Genomic DNA, 13,432 nt, shown 5'->3' with positions numbered 1-13,432 from the left:
ATATATATATACGTATATTTATAAACTTAACCATTTGAGAATAGTTGAGTAAAGGCCAATAGGCAGTACTTATATACATACGTACATATGTATATATTTACGGGATATACAAAGAGTGCACATTTACAAATCGAAGTGCACACCCGATTATTTCGTTTTTCAATTCCGTTTATGCGCGCTGATTATACCCTACGAGGGTACCTCAAAATATTACATACCTATTAAACGGTTCGGTAAAAAAAAAGTATAAAGTAGTATTACAATATATTTAAATAAATAAAATAATAATTAAATATTACGAACAATTTAATTTACATGATCAAAGTCCAAATTGGCACATTTTCGGCAATACCCCTTGTTCTTTGATAAGCAAAAACAAGCAGGATTGCGTATTTACATATGTACGAAAAGCACTCGGTTGCAAATACATACAAACCGTTTCATCTATAGGTATACCCTATAAGACATAGTACAAACACAAAACAAATTAATAAAATAAATATTGCATATATTAGCAATTAAATAATAATAAATAAATTCGGTAATACTTTTATACCTTTCCCGTATTAATTAAAACGAAACGCGTTATTTAATTTAATCCGATCAACAAAATAAAACAAAAAAAAAAACATTTTACAATTTTATTATCGCTTTGCAATCAGCAATTTCATTTGAAGTCAATCAGTTTTATTTTTTCTAAATGAACGCAGATTCTAAAGAATCTAAATCTTCACAACTACTGAAAGTTCCAAAAATGATTTCATGATTTCGGACGAAAAAAGTCCATGTACACCTGAAGAAGCTACACGCTCAAAGCAAGGTGTTACAAAACAAAAAAGGGGGAAAGACATTATATACAGTAAACTTATTACTGAGAGTGGCAGTTTTATAAAATACTGCACTCGATTTTCATCTTCTCCGCTTCAAGATAATTCTTTATTATTGTGGGAGCAATCCCTCTGGATGGAGTCATGTGTAGAAGTTCACGCAAGTGAGGAAAGTTCTCTGATCGCCATTCATTTGGGAGTGGCTAAATCCGATTCTTTTACACATGACTCAAGCAGCTCACTACTTCCGGTCTTTGACCAAGTATCCTCTGGGTAGCCTAAGAACATCCGTTCGAAGGCGAGCTAAAGTGAGAAGGCGAAACATCCCCTGCATAGGGTTGTGCGCTGGGTTTGGGACCCGCCACGTAAAAAGCCTACCACAATGAAAAATGACAAACAGCCTCGGATGAGAAACCCCTCTTTTGATGACGACCATGGCAAACGAAATAAGGACTACGAATTGAGGGAATGCACCTGGAATGTCCGGTCCCTTAATTGGAAAGGTGCCGCTGCCCAGCTGGTTGATGTCCTCGTAAAAACAAAGGCTGACATCACCGCCGCCCAAGAAATGCGATGGACGGGACAAGCACAGAGATGAGTAGGTCCTTGTGACATTTACTACAGTGGCCATATAAAGGAGCGCAAGTTTGGTGTAGGATTCGTGGTGGGAGAGAAACTCCGTCGCCGAGTACTATCATTCACTGCGGTGAATGAACGTCTAGCCACAATCCGCATCAAAGCGAGGTTCTTCAACATATCGTTGATTTGCGGCCAAGCCCCGACGGAAGAGAAGGACGAGGTGACCAAAGATGCCTTTTATGAATGCTCGGAGCGCACTTATGAACGCTGCCCCCGCCACGATGTCAAAATCGTGCTTGGCGACTTTAACGCCAGGGTGGGCAAAGAAGGTATCTTTGGCACTACGGTCGGTAAATTCAGCCTCCACGACGAAACATCCCCAAATGGGTTGAGGCTGATTGACTTCGCCGGGGCCCGAAATATGGTTATCTGTGGTACTAGATTCCAGGATAAGAAGATTCATCAAGCTACCTGGCTGTCTCCGGATCGAAAAACTACCAACCAGATCGATGATGTTGTGATAGACGGAAGACACGTCCCCAGTGTCTTAGATGTGCGTGCGCTCCGAGGTCCTAACAACGACTCGGAACACTGTCTTGTTGCAGCTAAGATTCGCACCCGCCGCTGTGCAGCAAAAAACGCACGCCACCAAACACATGGAAGGTTCGACGGCGAGAAGCTGTAATCACAACAGACAGCCGAACGATTTTCTACTCGGCTTGCACTACTGCTCTCTGAGAGCACTCGTCAACAACTCGGTATAAGAGAACTGTGGGACGGCATTTCAAACTCCTTACGTACAGCTGCAACCGAATCCATTGGTTTTCGGAAAGTGCAAAATAACAGCTGGCACGACGAGTAGAGCCGTGTCGCAGCGGAGAGAAAACAGGCTGCCTACCTCGCAACGTTACGATCGCTAGAGAAGCGAGACGTATTTGTAGACAGAAGAAGAAAGAGGCCGAAATGCGTGAATATGAAGAGCTAGATAAGCTGGCCGACAGGGGTAATGCTCGAAAATTCTACGAAAAAAAGCGGCGGCTTACAGAAGGTTTCAAGACCGGAGCATACTCTTGTAGAACCCCCAAAGGTGATCCAGTCACTGATGCCCAGAGCATACTTAAATTATGGAGGGAACACTTCTCCAGCCTGCTGAATGGCAGTGAACGCACAACACCAGGAGAAGGAGAACCCGATTCCCCAATTGATGACGATGGAGCAGCCGTTCCATTACCCGACCATGAAGAAGTTCGAATAGCAATTGCTCGCCTGAAGAACAACAAAGCGGCAGTGGCCGATGGATTACCGGCCGAGCTATTCAAACACGGCGGCGAAGAACTGATAAGGAGCATGCATCAGCTTCTTTGTAAAATATGGTCGGACGAAAGCATGCCCAACGATTGGAATTTAAGTGTGCTATGCCCAATCCATAAAAAAGGAGACCCCACAATCTGCGCCAACTACCGTGAGATTAGCCTCCTCAACAGCGCATATAAGCTTCTATCGAGCGTATTGTGTGAAAGATTAAAGCCCACCGTCAACTAACTGATTGGACCTTATCAGTGTGGCTTTAGACCTGGCAAATCAACAACCGACCAGATATTCACCATGCTCCAAATCTTGGAAAATACCCGTGAAAGGAGAATCGACACACACCACCTCTTCGTCGATTTCAAAGCTGCTTTCGACAGCACGAAAAGGAGCTGCCTTTATGCCGCGATGTCTGAATTTGGTATCCCCGCAAAACTAATACGGCTGTGTAAGCTGACATTGAGCAACACCAAAAGCTCCGTCAGAATCGGGAAGGACCTCTCCAAGCCGTTCGATACCAAGCGAGGTTTCAGACAAGGCGATTCCGTATCGTGCGACTTCTTCAACCTGCTTCTGGAGAAAATAGTTCGAGCTGCAGAACTAAATAGAGAAGATACCATCTTCTATAAGAGTGTACAGCTGCTGGCGTATGCCGATGATATTGATATCAGTTCTGCTTTCTCCAGGCTGGACAAGGAGGCAAAAGAAATGGGTCTGGCAGTGAACGAGCACAAGACGAAATATCTCCTGTCATCAAACAAACAGTCGTCGCGCTCGCGACTTGGCACTCACGTCACTGTTGACAGTCATAACTTTCAAGTTGTAGATAATTTCGTCTATCATGGAACCAGAGTAAACACCACCAACAATGTCAGCCTAGAAATCCAACGCAGATTAACTCTTGCCAACAGGTGTTACTTCGGACTGAGAAGGCAATTGAGAAGCAAAGTCCTCTCTCGACAAACAAAAACCAAACGCTACGAGTCACTCATAATTCCCGTCCTGCTATATGGTGCAGAGGCTTGGACGATGTCAACAGCGGATGAGTCGATGTTGCGAGTTTTCAAGAGAAAAGTTCTGCGAAAGATTCATGGTCCTTTGCGCGTTAGCCACGGCGATTACCGCATTCGATGGAACGATGAGCTGTACGAGATATACGACGACATTGACATAGTTCAGCGATTTAAAAGACAGCGGCTACGCCGGCTAGGTCATGTTGTCCGGATGGACGAAAACACTCCAGCTCTGAAAGTATTCGACGCAGTACCCGCCGGGGAAGCAGAGGAAGACCTCCACTCCGTTGGAAGGACCAAGTGGAGAAGGACCTGGCTTCGCTTGGAATATCCAATTGGCGCCACATAGCGAAAAGAAGAAACGACTGGCGCGCTGTTGTTAGCTCGGCTATAATCGCGTAAGCGGTGTCTACGCCAATTAAGAAGAAGAATCGCTCTTATCACGGAAAAAGTGCCCAACGTGCCAACAAATGAAAGATTTTCTCACTACCCAGTGCGAAATCGCAGAAAGGGTAGACAAAAAAATAACTACAAGTAAACCAAAATGTATTCAGCAAGAGCTTAATCGAAGCTTCCACAAGCCCCAAGCCATCCGAACAGAATAAATATAGATCATGCGTACTTTGTACAGGAGGGCATAAGCTGAAATCTTGCGAGAGATTCAAAAAATTGAATATTATCGACCGCAACATTTTCGTGAAAACAAAAAGACTTTGTACATACTGTCTATCACATGCGCATACACTCAAAGAGTGCGAAAGCAAATTTAACTGCATCTATTGTCATAAACGACACCATTCGATGCTTCATATAAATAATTTTTCCAGCTTACCCCCAAAGAGCGCAAATATCAAAAGGGCCACAGGTTCAATTGCAACAACAAGTTTCGAAGTGCCAAATCCACAAAATTTGCCAAGAAGCACCATGCTGCTCAAAGGTATTAAAAACTCAAACGCTACACAGCGAAAATCAAAGTAGGGTACTACTATCCACAGCAGTCGTCTCCATCGAACATCGAAGAGAACTGTTTAAGCTCAGAGCCCTAATAGGCCAAGAATCACAACGATCTTTCATAGCGTCTAGGGCACAAAATATGCTAAATCTGCCAACAAAACAAGCCAAGGAAGAGTAGTTCAAAATTCTAATAAAATCTGCCCCATTACCCTATTTTCCCCCCAAGCGGATATAAGAATACAAGCAGAAGCTATAGTCTTACCGCCACTAACAAATATGCTTCCAAGCTATTATATAAACAGCAAGCATTGGGAAAAGGTTTCACACCTTAACTTAGCTGATCCCAACTGCAACACCCCTGCTCAAATAGACCTTCTATTAGGCAGCGATTTCATACCACAGATAATACTCGAAGGTATTGAGAAAATTTCTAGCAAACTTTTGGCACAAAAGACTATTTTCGGTTGGATCCTAAGTGAACTAGTTACGGAACCAGTCACAACAATGACAACTCAAGCTGAGGAAATCTCAAACGAGTACCTCAATTCACAATTGAGAAAATTTTGGGAGATAGAAGAACTCCCCCCCATTTCAATCACAATCCTAGAAGGTCAGTATTATGAAGACTTTTACAAAGCCACAACTACTAGATCAGATAATGGTCGGTATGTCGTACGACTACCACTAAAACAACAATTTTCCAACACAATCGCCTTAGGTCACTCTCGCACCTCTGCAATACAGCAGTTTCAAAGTATGGAAAGAAACCTACTTAAAAAGGTGAGCTCAAACCAGAATATGATGGTGTGTTGGAAGAATACCTCCATTTAGATCACATGGAGGAAGTAAGCCCGTGCGAAAAAATCATCAATGGCAAATACTACTCATTTTACTTGCCACATCATGCAGTAGTAAAGCCAGATAAAAAAAAACTAAAGTAAGAGTTGCCTTCAACTCCTCAAGATCCACTAGCTCGGGGAATTCCCTAAACGATATCCTGTTTATGGGACCCACGCTCCAACCTGATTTAATGCTGCTTATTCTAAACTGGCGTATTTTTAAATACGTATACAACGATGACGTCGAAAAAATGTATAGACAAATAGTCGTACATAAAGACGACCAAGATTTTCAACGGATTATGTTCCGAAAATCCCCCAATAGTCCAATACGCGACTTCAAGCTAAACACAGTTACATTTGGCGTTAACTGTGCACCATATCTAGCCATATCTGGCAACCCAGTTATTAAAAACACAAACGTATGTAGACGATATTCTGTCTGGAAGTCACAGTCTTCCACAAGCATACGAATCATTATCACAGGTAATCCAAGCCCTCAAATCCGCAGGGTTTCTATTAAAAAAAATTACGGCAAATCACCCAAATATATTAAAAAACCTACCAAAAGAAAATTTGTTGGACACTAATTTCCTCATATTCGAAAAGGAAAGTACCACAAAAACTCTGGGCATCAAATGGAATGCGATATCGGACCAGTTTTCATATACGACGGAGTCCATATCCGCATTATCCGCCATTACCAAACTCCAAACTCTCCCCTGTGGCAAAACTTTTTGACACCGCAGGATGGCTATCGCCAATTATGATACCAGCCAAAATCGTGATACAAGAATTATGGCTAGATGGTACCGACTGGGACGAGCAAGTAAAACCACTTCGTTTAGAAAAGTGGTCCCAGTTCGCGAGCAATCTAAACGGTATCACACAAATACAAATCCCACGATGGGTAAATTATATCCCAGAGCACAAAGTCGAACTACACGGCTTTAGAGGAGCAAAAGTGGCTCCTCTAAAAACTATAAGTCTACCACGACTAGAACTATGTGGTGCACTACTACTAGCCAAACTAGCATCCATAGTGCAAACGCAACTGAACATGGCAAAAAATAAATTATATCTCTGGTCCTTTCTATATTTCTAATCGGGCGACACGTAGCTAGTGCTGACAATCCTGCTGATATAGGTACAAGAGGATGCAAACCTCTGCACCATGCCACCACCACCCTCTGGTGGAATGGCCCCCGATGGTTAACAGAATCTCCCGATTCTTGGCCATAATCGCCCATGCGCAACATTTTTGCCCCAGAAAGTCGAAAGATCGACTCCCTTCACACAACATTGGATGATACTGACATTCTTGAGAGATTTTCATCTTACCCCCGAGCCCTCAGGGTAATCGCTTACATGCTCAAATTCATAGAGCGACTTAAACTTAGAAATAAGGGAATACGCACAGTAGACCACCAATGCGATACAGTGACTCACCTAGACTTACAAAAAGCAAAGGTCGCTCTTATCGCATCTACTCAAGCGCGCTACTTCAGCCGAGAGCTATCAGTACTAAGAGAATCGAAGCCGATTGATAAAAAGGGCTCACTCCTAGTACTAAATCCATTCATAGATATTAAGGGTCTACTTCGTGCAAACGGCCGGCTTGTCAATTCAAGCCTAACATATAACGAACGTCATCCCATTGTTATTCCAGAGAGATCGCAACTTGCCACATTATATCTCAATTATGTCCACGTACTATTATTACATGCAGAACACCGCCTCATGCAACAAATAGTCCGCCAAGAGTTTTATATCCCAAGACTCAAGCCAAAGATGAAGGAATGCATTTTTTCGTGCAAGATCTGCACTATGCATAAGCAAAAGATGCCAATGTAGATTATGGCAACACTTCCACCGGAACGCTGCAACTTTGCTCTGCCCTTCACCATCACAGGTGTCGACTTTGCTGGGCCTTTTCAAATAAAGGCATCCATGTTAAGGTCTCCCACACTAATGAAAGGCTACATAGCTGTCTTTGTCTGCTTTACGACAAAAGTAGTACACCTCGAGCTATGTACCAATCTGACAAAAGAAGCTTTTCTTGCGGCATTTGCTCGCTTTGTCGGACGACGTGATTTTCCGTCAAAACTCATGAGCGACAATGGCAAGACATTTATAGGAGCTCAAAGAGCCACTGATTAGTTGCCACAGATATGTTCAATAATTTCGAGTTCTGCGCTCAGATATAAACCAGTTTTAACCAATATAAAAATGTTTTTTCACGCATCTTCCATTTTATTTCGTGTTTCCTTCATGCCACTGTAAATTTCCGAAAATGTTGTTACGTTATTTTGCATTTAAGGTGACGAAATGTATATACATGCATACGTATATTAATTTGCAAAACACAACTTACAGTAATACCAACGAGAGCTTTTCATCGGGTCCAATCTGCTGCCTTGGCTTTTTCAAGAATTTCCATACCAAATTCAGAAGCAAATTATAGACGTCCGGCGGCATCCTTGTATGCAAAAAAAGTTGTTCTGGTTCGGTGTGTTTCATTCCCAGAAAAGTTTCTATCTGGTAACCACAAAAGCCCCAGTTTTTATTGATTGGGCGAATTTTGTATCTTCTCTTTCGTTTTTTGTTTTTATACTGTTTATATAAAGAGAACAATTCGCAACATTTCACCACTATTGTCCACTTTCATATGGCTGCTGACAGAATTTTTAGAATTGTATGAAATGTCAAACAAATGAAATGAAAACAAAAGAGAACAGCTGATTTCTGCGTTTTTCCTACGTGCTCAACTGTTTACACATTTTGCTCGCTAGGGAAGGAGAAGGAATGAGGGGAGTAGCGTTTTTGACTGGTTCTACTATTACACACCAGGGCAGACAATCAAAATAACAGTTTAGGATCTAAACTTTCCCCACAATATAAGAAAGAAATTACAAAAGGAAACAAACACACAATCATTATTACAGAAAAAGGGAGAGTTGTGCACAAAAGTAACACCAGAAATGTCTAACTAATAATCTGAAGGTGAATAGTCTGAAATGTTTAATAACAAAACAAAAAATTTAAAAAAAAATCTAACTTTTTGTAATTCACTGACTACAAACACACCATTAAAAGTCTTAAAATAAGCTATCTCTTTCATACTCCAACTCATGAACAATCATTCTCTGCCTTAGACACACTTACTTTCCAAAACCTCCGAACTCTATCAATAAAATGGACTGGACCAGCCTGGAAATATGTTGCAAGAAATACTGACGTCGCACGGTGCTATATCAGGTGAATACGGGGAGTAGTTATTGGTTAAAATGTGATTTTTGGTCAAATAATCGGTCACAAGGTGTCTTTCGAATGTTGGATTCTGAAAAATTTTCGGTCGTCAGTCAATTTATGCGGAACAAACCGTGCACACACCTTTCGTAAGCCCAAATGTTCGGTCAAAATGCGATAAATCGATGTTTTGGAGATGTTCAATTCCATTTCCATGCACTTCAATTATGATTTCGGCTGATTTTTGATGAATTCGCACACAGTTTCGTTGGAATTTCTGGTGATCACGGATTTTGATTGCCCCACATGTTGATCGTCATTTATGTCCTCACGACCACTTTGAAAACTCGTGCATTCTGCTACGGGATAGGCAATCAATAGGCAATCGCCATAAACTTGTTTCATCAATTGAAACGTTTCGGTAAAAGTTTTACCAATTTTAAAACAAAATTTTATGTTGGCTCTTTGTTCGAGGCTCATTTTCGCACCGATAACACAAAACATACTGAAACTTAAAGCACAATAACTCACTTCCAATCAATGAAATTTCATGAAATTCTCACTAGACAATCGATAAAGATAGCAGATTCTAACGAACCAGTCGACATATAGATGGCCCCAAAAGTCTTGTTTACCTTAGAATCCACCTTGTATATACATACTTGGGTACAAGAGCGATCTAATTCCATTTTAACTAACTACACCAATTTTTTGTTTTTTTTTTACTGCACTGCACTTGTTCAACTTTGTGCCTCCAATATTTCGGCACTGCACTTTTAATATGTGTAAGTTTATTTTATATGATTTTGCGTTTTTTAATATATACATATGTAAATGCGTGTGTCACTTAACCTTCTTTGTTTCTTCTTTTTTACTGGCTGTATCGCGGAAATATTGCCTTTACAACAATGTTACAACGATTGATTTAAAGATAAACTGAAGTTGACTGGCGAATTGGTCGTACAGCGCGTCGTCGTTCCAAAGCGATCGGTATCAAAAAGAGACTAAGCCGCTACTCCTCTTCTCTTTTCGTTAATGTTTGGTGTGGGTGTTAGTATGGTGTATGATGTAGAATGTGTGTTGTGAAATGGGTGGTGTGTCAGTGTTGTGCGTCTGCATAAGATCGTGTGCAAGTGTGGTGTTGTTTTTTTTTTGTGCCAGAGGGGAATCTTACATAGATACTGCTCCTTTGCTGTAGCAATATGCACGATTCGTACTGCCCGCTATAGGTGCACCTCATTCGGGATCACGCCCAGTCAATATTACCTACTGTTCTGGACCTTCGAAACGGTACGCCTACGTACTAAACCCTAACTCCGTCTCCTGTAGCTTTACTGAGGCCCTGTGGGAACGCCGTTAGGCATTTCATCGCAGGGCAAGCTTAGCCTGTGGGCTCACGTCATTATTCGCTGCTGTAGATTCACTCCTTCTTTGCTGTTCTGCTCTTCTCAGGTCATGGAGTACTATGGCTGCCATCTTCTCCATTAAATTCCACACATTCCTCGAGTGCAACATATAGGTCACTAGATTCTCTGGTGTTATTCGGTTGGATACTTCCTTTTCCAAAGATAGTCGCTCATTTGCATATTTACGACAGTGAAAAAATATGTGTTCTGCGTCCTCGTTACTGCTACCACAAAAAGAGCAAGCTACTCCCTCCTCGTGACCGTACTTATGCAAGTACTCCCTGAAGCATCCATGTCCTGTTAGGAACTGCGTCATGTAATGATTTACCTCCACGTGTTTTCTTTCTATCCATGCTTGTATGTTACCGATTAAGCGGTATGTCCATCTCCCCTTGCTTGATGTATCCCAGCGTGTTTGCCATTCGTTTAAGCTGGTTTGTTAGTTTCCGGCCTGCGCTTTTACTTTGATCATATATTCGCTTAAGTTCGAGAGCCATTATGTCTGTCCCTTCTATGTTTGCCATGATTGTTGATAAGGCCATGTTTACACGCGCCGCTTTTTCAACATGCATTTTGTAGTTAAGCCTCGCATTCACAGCGGATTGTGTTGCAATGATGTGCCCGTCTATGTCAAGCGAAATGGTTTCCAGTTTTTTCCTGCTAGTTATGAGCACTGCTTCCGTTTTGTGGCCGGCAAGTTCGAGTTTTGCACTCGTTAGCCACTGCTTTATCTTCAGTACAGTATCCCTACAAATACTTTTTATTTGATGGAGCTCCTTAGCTACTATTGTCACAGCAATATCATCTGCGTATCCAACTATTTGCACTTCTTTCGGTAGAGGGAGGCGCAATATTCCATCATATAGTGTATTCCAAAGGAGTGGACCTAGCACAGATCCTTGTGGCACACCACCCGTTACCCTATACTTGTTTGGTCCTTCGTTAGTGTCTTAGATCAGGATCCTATCGGCCAAATAACTTCGTATGACGTACAACAAATAGCTCGGTGTTTTTTTGAGCACCAATGCATGCATTATATGGGGCCTATGGGCCGAGTTAAAGGCGTTTCTCACATCAAATGTGACGACCGGACAGTATTCTTTTTTCCCATACATCCACTTGTCTCCTTCAATAGCCTCTTCTGCTATACCTGTAACTTTCTTGATTGCATCAAGAGTTGAACGCTTTCTACGAAAACCATATTGGTTATCAGAGAGACCACCATAGCCTTCTAAATGATTTTTTAGAAGACAACGTGTGTACAAATACGAAAATGGCTGTAGATGATAGCTGATCGCAATTTTAAGAGCCCTATTCGGAATACCATCTAATCCTGGTGCTTTGCTATTTTCAAAGTGCTCAACAGCTTGAACAACTTCCTGCTCAGTGATTTCTGGCGCTGCTCCGACTTCTTCGCGATAAAAATTTCCTTCTTCTTGGTTTTGTTGCGGGAAAAGGGTTTCTACAACATTTTTGAGTAAAGAAGGGCATGTAGGCGCTTGACATTTGTCACATTTAATCCTTGGCATTACAATTCTATACGCTGCTCCCCACGGATTTTCGTCCACTTTTTCGCATAATTCTTTGAAACATGTCACTTTGCTCTTTTTAATTGCCTTTTTTAGGTCGTTGAATGCTTCTCGAAGACTGTCACAATCTAAGCTGCCTATGCTTTGTTGGAAACGGCGCCTTGCTTTGTGACTATCACTTCTCAGAGATTCGATTTCTCGATTCCACCAATAAGCAGGCTTTCTCTGTGCGGCTGTCCTCTTTTTATTCATAGGGGCATCACAGGCTTTGCTAATGTGTTGTACCAACAATTTAGCCTGTTGGTAAATGTCATCACTTTTGTTTATGTTTTCATCTAGCATTAACTTAAAGAGCTCCTCATCTAGGGTCTCTATTCTCCACCCCTTGAACTGCACCTTTTGATGGCAAGCATTTCGCTGTTGCATACTCTTGCTGATACTTAACATTATAGCCAAATGGTCACTTTGGGTATATATGTCGCATATCCGCCAGTCTATGTATCGATATAGCACCCTGCTGGCAAAAGATATATCGATAATGGAGCCACGCCCATTCTTCTCGAAGGTGTTTTGTCTTCCTGTATTAAACAGTACTACGTCTAGAACAGCAAATGCTTTAAGTAATGCGCTACCTCTCAAATTTGTATTTTGGCTGCCCCATTCTAGCGCCCAGGCATTAAAGTCACCTGCAATTATATTAGGTGTAGTTGTCATCGCATCCTTTACCAAGTCTTCAAGTTTTTTTTCATATTCAGCATGTGGTATACTTGGGTGTATATAGCAGCTGTAGAAATAAATAACCCATATTTTGGCTTTTGTATAGTATGCCTTGTCAATTAATGGTTTGTCTTGCATCATCTTATCTCTGCAAGCCCATATTGCAACCTTTTTTGTGGTGTCGGAAATCCACTTGTCAGGGTCTTTATTGAAGTTATACTTCTTATACGAGTTCGGAAAAAGTTGCGATAGATTCAGGTTGCGCAACCTTGCTCAATATGAATCTAACGCAACCTTGTCTGCGAAGATGTTCGAGTAGCAAGCGAAGCGGTGACAATCGGCGATCGTTTGTTCGTTTCTTTTGGCTTTAGGCTATACTTTACAGGATCATTTCTGTAGTTAGTCTTCATTTACATTTTTTGGAAATCGACCCGCGATGACGAGGTATATCGTTTTATCTGACAGCGTGAGGTTTAAGAAGTTCATTTCTAATTTTGTCTTGTGGCATATTAGAAATGATGTTTCTTCGAAAATCGTTCGCTTACAACGGATAAAACGACTTCTGAGTGGTGATTTTAATGAATAAATTCCTTCTGGTTGAAATGCTCTGCGTTGGCCGTTAAAAGTTAAGACTTTACTTCTCAGGATCATTCATTCCTTTCATTTCTTCAAAGAAATTAATGACCTTTAGAAATATGCATATTTGCATTATTTCGTTGTCATTTCCATATACGTAGCAATAGAATTTCTATGGCATAAGTAAAGTAATGGCCGCTGATTGTCACCCCTTGCCGCTGTAGCAGCTTCGCCTACAAACATGCGTAAATATGTATGTATATATATATGCGGCCGTTAAAAGTTAAGACTTTACTTCTCAGGATCATTCATTCCTTTCATTTCTTCAAAGAAATTAATGACCTTTAGAAATATGCATATTTGCATTATTTCGTTGTCATTTCCATATTCGTAGCAATAGAATTTCTATGGCATAAGTAAAGTAATGGCCGCTGA

The 13,432-nt window shown here is 41.4% G+C and overlaps 1 pseudogene; it reads left to right on the top strand.

Moving 5' to 3' along the window:
• The first annotated feature begins 12,789 nt into the window (after positions 1-12,789).
• On the top strand, positions 12,790-12,992 carry LOC126765621 (small nucleolar RNA U3; annotated as a pseudogene).
• Positions 12,993-13,432: the final 440 nt, after the last annotated feature.

Source organism: Bactrocera neohumeralis, unplaced genomic scaffold (assembly GCF_024586455.1).
Source record: "Bactrocera neohumeralis isolate Rockhampton unplaced genomic scaffold, APGP_CSIRO_Bneo_wtdbg2-racon-allhic-juicebox.fasta_v2 cluster10, whole genome shotgun sequence".
NCBI lineage: Eukaryota > Metazoa > Arthropoda > Insecta > Diptera > Tephritidae > Bactrocera > Bactrocera neohumeralis.
This window is presented reverse-complemented; position numbering and strand designations above follow the sequence as displayed.